We start from the raw sequence: 7,876 nt of genomic DNA, 5'->3' as shown, positions 1-7,876 counted from the left end.
AATAAAAACTTTGGGGTATGCCGATGACTGAAATGCTCGCAGAGACAGCGAAGGACTTGAAGAGCAGGAATGGACAGGGTCTTGAAAGGAGGATATAAGATGAAAATCAACAAAAGCAAAATGAAGATAATGGAATGTAGTCGAATTAAATCAGGTGGTGCTGAGGGAATTAGACTGGGAAACGAGACGCTTAAAGTAGTAGATAAGTTTTGCTATTTGAGCAGGAAAATAACTGATGATAGTTGAAGTAGAGAGGATATAAAATGTGGACTGGCAATGGCAAGAAAAGCATTTCTGGAGAAGAGAAATTTGTAAAAATCAAGTATAGATTTAAGAGTCTGGAAGTCTTTTCTGAAAGTATTTGTATGTGAGTGAAACCTGGACGATAAACAGTTTAGACAACAAGAGAATAGAAGCTTTTGAAATGTTGCACTACAGAAGAATGCTGAAGATTAGATGGATAGAACTGAGAAGAAAAGAAATTGGTGGCACAACCTGACTAGAAGGAAGAAGGACTCGTTCGGTAGGACACATTCTGAGATATCACGGAATCACCATTTAGCACTGGAGGGAGGTCTGGGGGGGGGGGGGTAAAAATCGTAGAGGGAGACCAAGAGATGAATACAACAAGCAGATCCAGAAGGATGTAGGTTGCAGTAGTTATTCGGAGATGAAGAGGCTTCCACAGGATAGAGTAGCTGCATCAAACCAGTCTCTGGACTGAAGACCACAACAACAACAACAACAACACACAACAAGTTGATCACTTTAATATTCGTGCTGTGAAAAACGAATATCACAATGACAAGAGTGGAAAATCGTGTTCAAGAACATAGGCGAAGCGATAGATGACTGTGTGTATTCTGCTTTTGTTCATCCATTAACGACGGTTTTCTTTTGGATGACCAAGACTGAGACTACTACAGTTTTTAACAAAAATATTGATCTAACGATTGCTCCTTTGAAGAGCTGAGTATTTAGGCCTATATAAATAAAAATATCAAAATAAACCATTTATCAGACGACATAAAATGTTGACAATCCCGACGCTATGAGATAGAAATAAATTAAGAGTTAAAAAATTACAGTCAAACGAAGTCATCTTCGGAAATGAAATTTCTTGGTGAACTAGAGAGTGTAATAGGTTCAGAAACTACGATATTATAAGAGTAATGAAGATCTAGGGCTAATACAGAGACTGGAGGAAACTGGAATGAGTACGTATTAGTGGCAACAGATCATATCTGCTGCGTCTTTTCCTTTCAGAGCCGACATTTTTGGCAGGTTGCTTCCACTTAATCATGTGTGTCTCGTTCCGGCAATTGTTTCTCCGTCAGATCGCCTCGAACTATCGGTCAACAACTTCTTTCGTCTAAATCTTCCCCCGGAGTCTTGTACAGCAACATCTGACACACCTCTTGCGATGTCAGACATCCTCGCTGGAGTCTTCTCTTCTTTACTTCCTTGGATACCTCAACAGCTTTTAAGCATCCCACGGGTTTCCTCATTTGAAATCCTGTGTATTTCAATGACACGGCACATCCACTTCAGCATCTACATCTCAGTAACATCTTGCCTCTTCCACTTGTTTCTGTGTTCTGCCAGTCTATCAGCACACACTTCACGCCATTCACGAAAACAATTCGGCTGAAGACAGCATCCACCACGTTGCCTCATCACTAATCCCCTTTGACACGACGGCCATAATTAAAAATATAAGAGCTGAATGCATATCCCCAACGCAAACCACTTCGTAATGGCATTCATTCTGTCACAGCTATACTTATTCTTCCCCTTGTTTTTGCAAAAAATGGTTCAAATGGCTCTGAGCACTATGGGACTTAACATCCATGGTCATCAGTCCCCTAGAACTTAGAACTACTTAAACCTAACTAACCTAAGGACAGCACACAACACCCAGTCATCACGAGGCAGAGAAAATCCCTGACCCCGCCGGGAATCGAACCCGGGAACCCGGGCGTGGGAAGCGAGAACGCTACCGCTTGTTTTTGCATTTTCATGTATGTTTTGCATTAGGCGTTCATACTTCTCTGGCACGAACTTTTATCGCAAATATATATTTTCACATTTCTTGCAGTGGTTTCCCTATAAATATGTATTTTCAAATTTCTTGCAGTGGTTTCCCTAGAAACGTGGAGATCAGATATAGTTGCTGGTTTCACTCGATTTTTTTTGTCCGTGTTCTGACAGAATGTCGCATGTGTTGTCCTCTTTCCTTGTGTAGCTCTCAAATGTTTCACTGGCCCGTTCTTCAAAAAAATGTTCAAATGTGTGTGAAATCTTATGGGACTTAACTGCTAAGGTCATCAGTCCCTAAGCTTACACACTACTTAACCTAAATTGTCCTAAGGACAAACACACACACCCATGCCCGAGGGAGGACTCGAACCTCCGCCGGAACCAGCCGCACAGTCCATGACTGCAGCGCCTTAGACCGCTCGGCTATGACCCGTTTTTCCACTAGCTTCTACCAGACATTCGTGGCGTTTGATGGGTGTTTCATTCCTCTGTCGTAAACAATCCATATTAATATTATAATAGAAAAAGTAAATCTGTTACCTTTCACGACTAAACCGCTGATCTGTCTCTGAGGAGAATCATAGACTATTTTAAAAAATAAAGAAATAACAATGACCACTGAGCGACTGACGTAGGGAATGAAACATCTTTTTGTACATATGTGAGCATAAAGCATGTTAAAAAATTACGAAATTTTTTGCATAGTATACATGTCGTGTCATGTACAGCACAACCACGTACAACTGCGCAACGAGACAGAATCAGAATAATACGCGCATTAGAGAAGAATTTGTCAGCAAAGTTCATCCCGAATTTGAAACCGAATATTAGAAATAAAGAACGGATGTATGGAAGGATAATTTTGGCGTTGACTAATGATTTTTCAGGACGGATAAATGAAAAAATTATGTGACAAACAGAAGGAGATGTTGTAGAATATCTGTCTGTCGATAATATTACAGAAACCGTACAAGTCAACTCATACCTTACAGAGTTTCTTAACTCTTTGGAATTGTCATGAGTGCCTTCTGATAAACTCAAATTAAGTCGGTGTTCCGGTCCTCCTAATGCGAAATCTAGATGCGACCAAATTGTATAACGGTACACGTTTACAAGTTACCCATCTGGACTGAAACCCTGTTTGGGTTATCATATTTAGTGATACAACTAAAGGAGAAAGAGTTTTCATTCCACGAATTCTAGTTATAGCAAAGGATTTGCCTTTCAAATTTTAAAGATTGCAGTTACCACTGAAAATTATTTATGGAATGACAATTAATAGAACACAAGGTCAAACGCTCAAAGTTACCGGTGTATGTGTCCAAGATACAAAATCTTTACGTTCTTGAAAAAGAAAGCAAGACCAAAAACGTTGTTTATAGTATTGCATTGAGTTAAGATAGAGCAATAAATAACTGATAAGAAAGAAAAAATTGTCGTTTAATTTTTTAAACTAAGATTCAACATATGACAAAACGCATTCATTATGTACCGGCACGCATTTATACATACCTACATAGCTCCACCACTCGGTACCCAGTTATTCATAAATTGTTAGGTTATCTACTCACAGTCAGTCACCGTAACAGAGCTACTAATGTGCGAGCGCACATGTAGCTAATAGCTAGTGTGGTATATGTGACTTTCTCTTCTTAAATGGGCTACAAACTGTTACAGTCGTTGCAGCTTTCAGTGCGAAGACTGGTTCGTTACAGCTATGCCCACTAGTCTGACCCGTGCCAGCCTTTTCATCTCTGCACAGTTACTAAAACCTGCGACACCTCAAAACTGTATTCAACTCTACCGAAGCCTTGTTCTCCCTCTACGATTTTTACCACTCACTCTTCCTTCAATTGCCAATTTGTTGATTCTCCGATGCCTCAATATGTGTCCTATCGCCTGATCCCTTCTTTTAGTCGTGTCATAAATTTCTTTCCTCAGACCCCGCCCCCTCCACAATTCGAAACAGAACTTCCTCGTTAGTCATTCGATTTAGCACATTTCAAAAGCGTCTATGCATATATATGACGGTAGTATCTGTTCCCGAAAGAACACATACCGTGGATGACCATGCAGCTTTGCTAGAAATGAAATGATAATTAAATAGACACCCTAGCTGCAAACAGGCGTTGATATACTTCACTGGGGACATGTTGAAAATGTGTGCCCCGACCGGGACTCGAACCCGGGATCTCCTGCTTACATGGCAGACGCTCTATCCATCTGAGCCACCGAGGGCACAGAGGATAGTGCGTCTGCAGGGACTTATCCCTTGCACGCTCCCCGTGAGATCCACATTTCCAACATGTCCACACCACTACATTCGTAGTGCGCCTAATAGATGTTTGCCCATCATACTCATTACTCGTGGCAGATTAATCTACCAAGTCCCGTACGAGTTCGGGCATAGTGTGTGCGTTCACACAAGAAGGTCAATGGCCGGGAAGCCATATTTTAACTATATATGACGGTAGTATCTGTTCCCGAAAGAAGACATACCGTGGATGACGATGCAGCTTTGCTTGTAAGCAGGAGATCCCGGGTTCGAGTCCCGGTCGGGGCACACATTTTCAACATGTCCCCAGTGAAGTATATCAACGCCTGTTTGCAGCTAGCGTGTCTATTTAATTATCATTTCATTTCGTCTATGCTTATCTTGTTGGGGCTGTTTTATTCCGTATACTTCCGCATAAGGCTACACTCCAGACTTAAGCATATATTTGATGTTAACAAATTCCGCGTTTTAAGTAATATTTTTTCTGGCTATTACCAGTCTACAATTTATATTATTATTAGTTTGGTCATAGTCAGTCATTTTACCATCCAAATAGCAGGACTCATATACCAATTTTAATGTCTCGGGCGATGGACTACGTCTGAAATGGAAAAAGATTTGAACGTGGAAAGCCTGGCATTAGCGGGAAAGGAACAGTAGCAGGAATAATTCTGAACTGTGGAGGATAGTGGCAAAGCTATCCTACAATACGCCCGCCCATTAAAGAATCAGGCATAGTAACGACGTAGAATGTTGATAGAAGAACGCGGAAATGCTGAGAAAAGCAACCGCGTCCTTGCGGTGACTTTCACTGCTGTTTCCGTATAGGCACCGGTGGTGAATTAGAGACAGCTCTACGTGCGCCTTGATAGCTGCGTTACTGGGTCATCGAAAGTCTGAGTAAGGCGAGGCGACACGAAAGAACTCTTAGCTGACGGCACCAAACTTGCCTCGAGGTCACCGATTGTTCTGGCTTGATGAGCAGCGGCGCGGAAGGCAACGGTAAGCAAAGTACAGAACCAGGCAAGTATTTGCTGAGAGGGGGGTCACGGCGAGGATCACCGAACAAACAGCGCCTCCGCGTCTCCGTCACACAGCAGCTGGCTGGACAAGGATCTGTGCCAAATGAACGTATTCAAACACCGCAGCCGACAACCGTTAACGAAACAGAGAAACAAATGACTGCCTGCGAGTAAATGTAAATGTGTAGGGGAAAGTGTGTCCAGGTCACAGAACTGAAATAACAACCAGAATTCACCAATGAATGCGAGAAAACTTACGTAACCGTTACGAGTCTACAACGCATTCTATAAATAGCATATTGTGGTGTCACCGCCAGACACCACACTTGCTAGGTGGTAGCCTTTAAATCGGCCGCGGTCCGTTAGTATACGTCGGACCCGTGTGTCGCCACTATCAGTGATTGCAAAGCGAGCGCCGCCACACGGCAGGTCTAGTCTAGAGAGACTCCCTAGCACTCGCCCCAGTTGTACAGCCGACTTTGCTAGCGATGGTTCACTGACTACAGACGCTCTCATTTGCAGAGACGAAAGTTTAGCATAGCCTTCAGCTACGTCATTTGCTACGACCTAGCAAGGCGCCATATTCAGTTACTATGTCTTCTGAACAGATAATATTGTGACTCATGTACCGTCAAGAGCGACGTTCATCATTAATGGATTAAAGTTAAGTATCGAACTAATTACGCCCGCTTTCTGATTTCTCATTCCTTATCATGTTCCAGACCTCGTATAGTTCTTCCCTCCTCACGCCAGCCTGCGTGAGCTAAAACGCGCGCATTTCGGCCTCCATTCGTAACACGGTGTTGGCTCTTCAGCCAACACAACACATATCACACCAGATTGTTTTCCAAAACAATAATCAACGAAATTTTACTGAAACCCCCAGGCCGCTTTTAACATAAGAGCAACAATAACAGCAGCTGATTTAGTAGCCAATTACAGTTCAGAACAGATCAGCTGTAACAATGATGGGAGAAGATATTCAAACGCTTGTCTTACTACGAGGTGACGTCAAACTGAAATGTATATGTCCAGCAGCACATTTCGAGAAAGGCGAGCTTCCGCCGAGGGCGAATGGGTCCTCGACAATTGCAGAAACATCAGCTAAACATTTCACTCACAGCACTTTAAGCTGTACTCGTAGGTTCCTGCATAATCACACCCTCGTAAATTGTGACATATTCGAAAAAAAAGACCAAATATTTGTGACAAGCAAACTACAAATTTCATTTCTGGTCGTTTCACTCGCAGCAATTTCATCCCTTGTTTTCTAACCGGACAGAAGTCACAAAATTGAAGAATCTTATTCCTGAGAGAACGCACTCTTATATGCAAATAACATCGAATACTGTAGAATATACTTGTATTACTTTCGTAAGAATGTCCCAGAATGCATTAAAACCGCTAAGACGAAGAAAACTATAAGCAAAAAGGAGGTCGCGAACCTACTTCTCTATAGAATATTTATAGAAGGCTAATACTAAAACACACATGAAACAAATTCAAGGTGAAATTAGGAGGACGTGAATTAGAAACTTTACGGGCCATCTGTTGAAGAAAAAAGCGTTAATTCGTATCCGAACGAACTCAGGATCACTCGGCAATGTTCGCACAACATTGTGCGGAAGCCTTTACGCGGAAACGAATAAACACCTCGGGTGTTTCGGAATTTCTAGTAGTGAAGTGTTGGAAAGAAACATCTGTCCAATAATTTGAATTCATGTCTCCATAGTCTCTCATAATAGGAGACAAAATATAGATGGAATACGCACTCCAGATTAAGTTCCAGAAACCTTCAGAAGAAGTAAGCAATTCGACTCTATGTCTTACTGAGAGCCAGTGCACTCGAAGTGGAGGCTAAATGTACAACGTTTCGAGTAGATAGAAACACAAATGCGCTAGGAATTTATCAGTAGCACTTCCGTTTTTTCACGTATCTGCTCTTGAAATGTGCACATCGCACACAAAATACAATGTTTTCATCGTCTACAATCTGGCACGTTCTTCCCAAAGTCGTGAAAACGATACCAGTTTGCGGGCACAGCACATTGCACTGTTTCTTCCAGAGATTTTATATTTCTGCACATATTACATTCAGGTCAATGCAATGTGTGTGGAAACATGCTCTGAAAGTTAGAGTTATTATTTTGTTATAGTTGTTTGAAACTTTTGGCGAACTTTCTGAACAAAACAGCACTGATTCACTTTCAAATATACCTACTATCTTTTAGTAGTTTGTGGTTGTTTCTTTGAGAACATAAATATAATTATAATTTTTTATACTAATTGATTTATCGAGTTCATGTCCGTTTTTTACCAAACAAATAATGTATAGCCTTTTTCTTTCTGCTTGCAACAGCTGAATACTGTTTGATGTCGCAAATCTCCGTGCTTTTAACATATTTTTTTTTTCAGAACATCCTGCTATTGACTCCTAAGTAATGCACAGAAAGTAAAGATCCTATTTGTGTATGACAGATTCAGTAAAGTCGAGTATTCTCCTTTATATCGCGTCTTAGCTTCCGTTGCAGCAAGTAAT

The 7,876-nt window shown here is 41.4% G+C and overlaps 1 non-coding gene across 1 annotated transcript; it reads right to left on the bottom strand.

The window, feature by feature from the left end:
* Positions 1-4,204: 4,204 nt before the first annotated feature.
* Trnat-ugu (transfer RNA threonine (anticodon UGU)) lies at positions 4,205-4,279 on the bottom strand. Its single transcript has one exon. It is a non-coding gene; the product is annotated as a tRNA-Thr (tRNA).
* Positions 4,280-7,876: the final 3,597 nt, after the last annotated feature.

This window comes from Schistocerca nitens, chromosome 9 (genome assembly GCF_023898315.1).
Source record: "Schistocerca nitens isolate TAMUIC-IGC-003100 chromosome 9, iqSchNite1.1, whole genome shotgun sequence".
Lineage (NCBI taxonomy): Eukaryota > Metazoa > Arthropoda > Insecta > Orthoptera > Acrididae > Schistocerca > Schistocerca nitens.
Note: the sequence above shows the minus strand (reverse complement) of the source record. Positions and strands in the feature narration are given on the sequence as shown.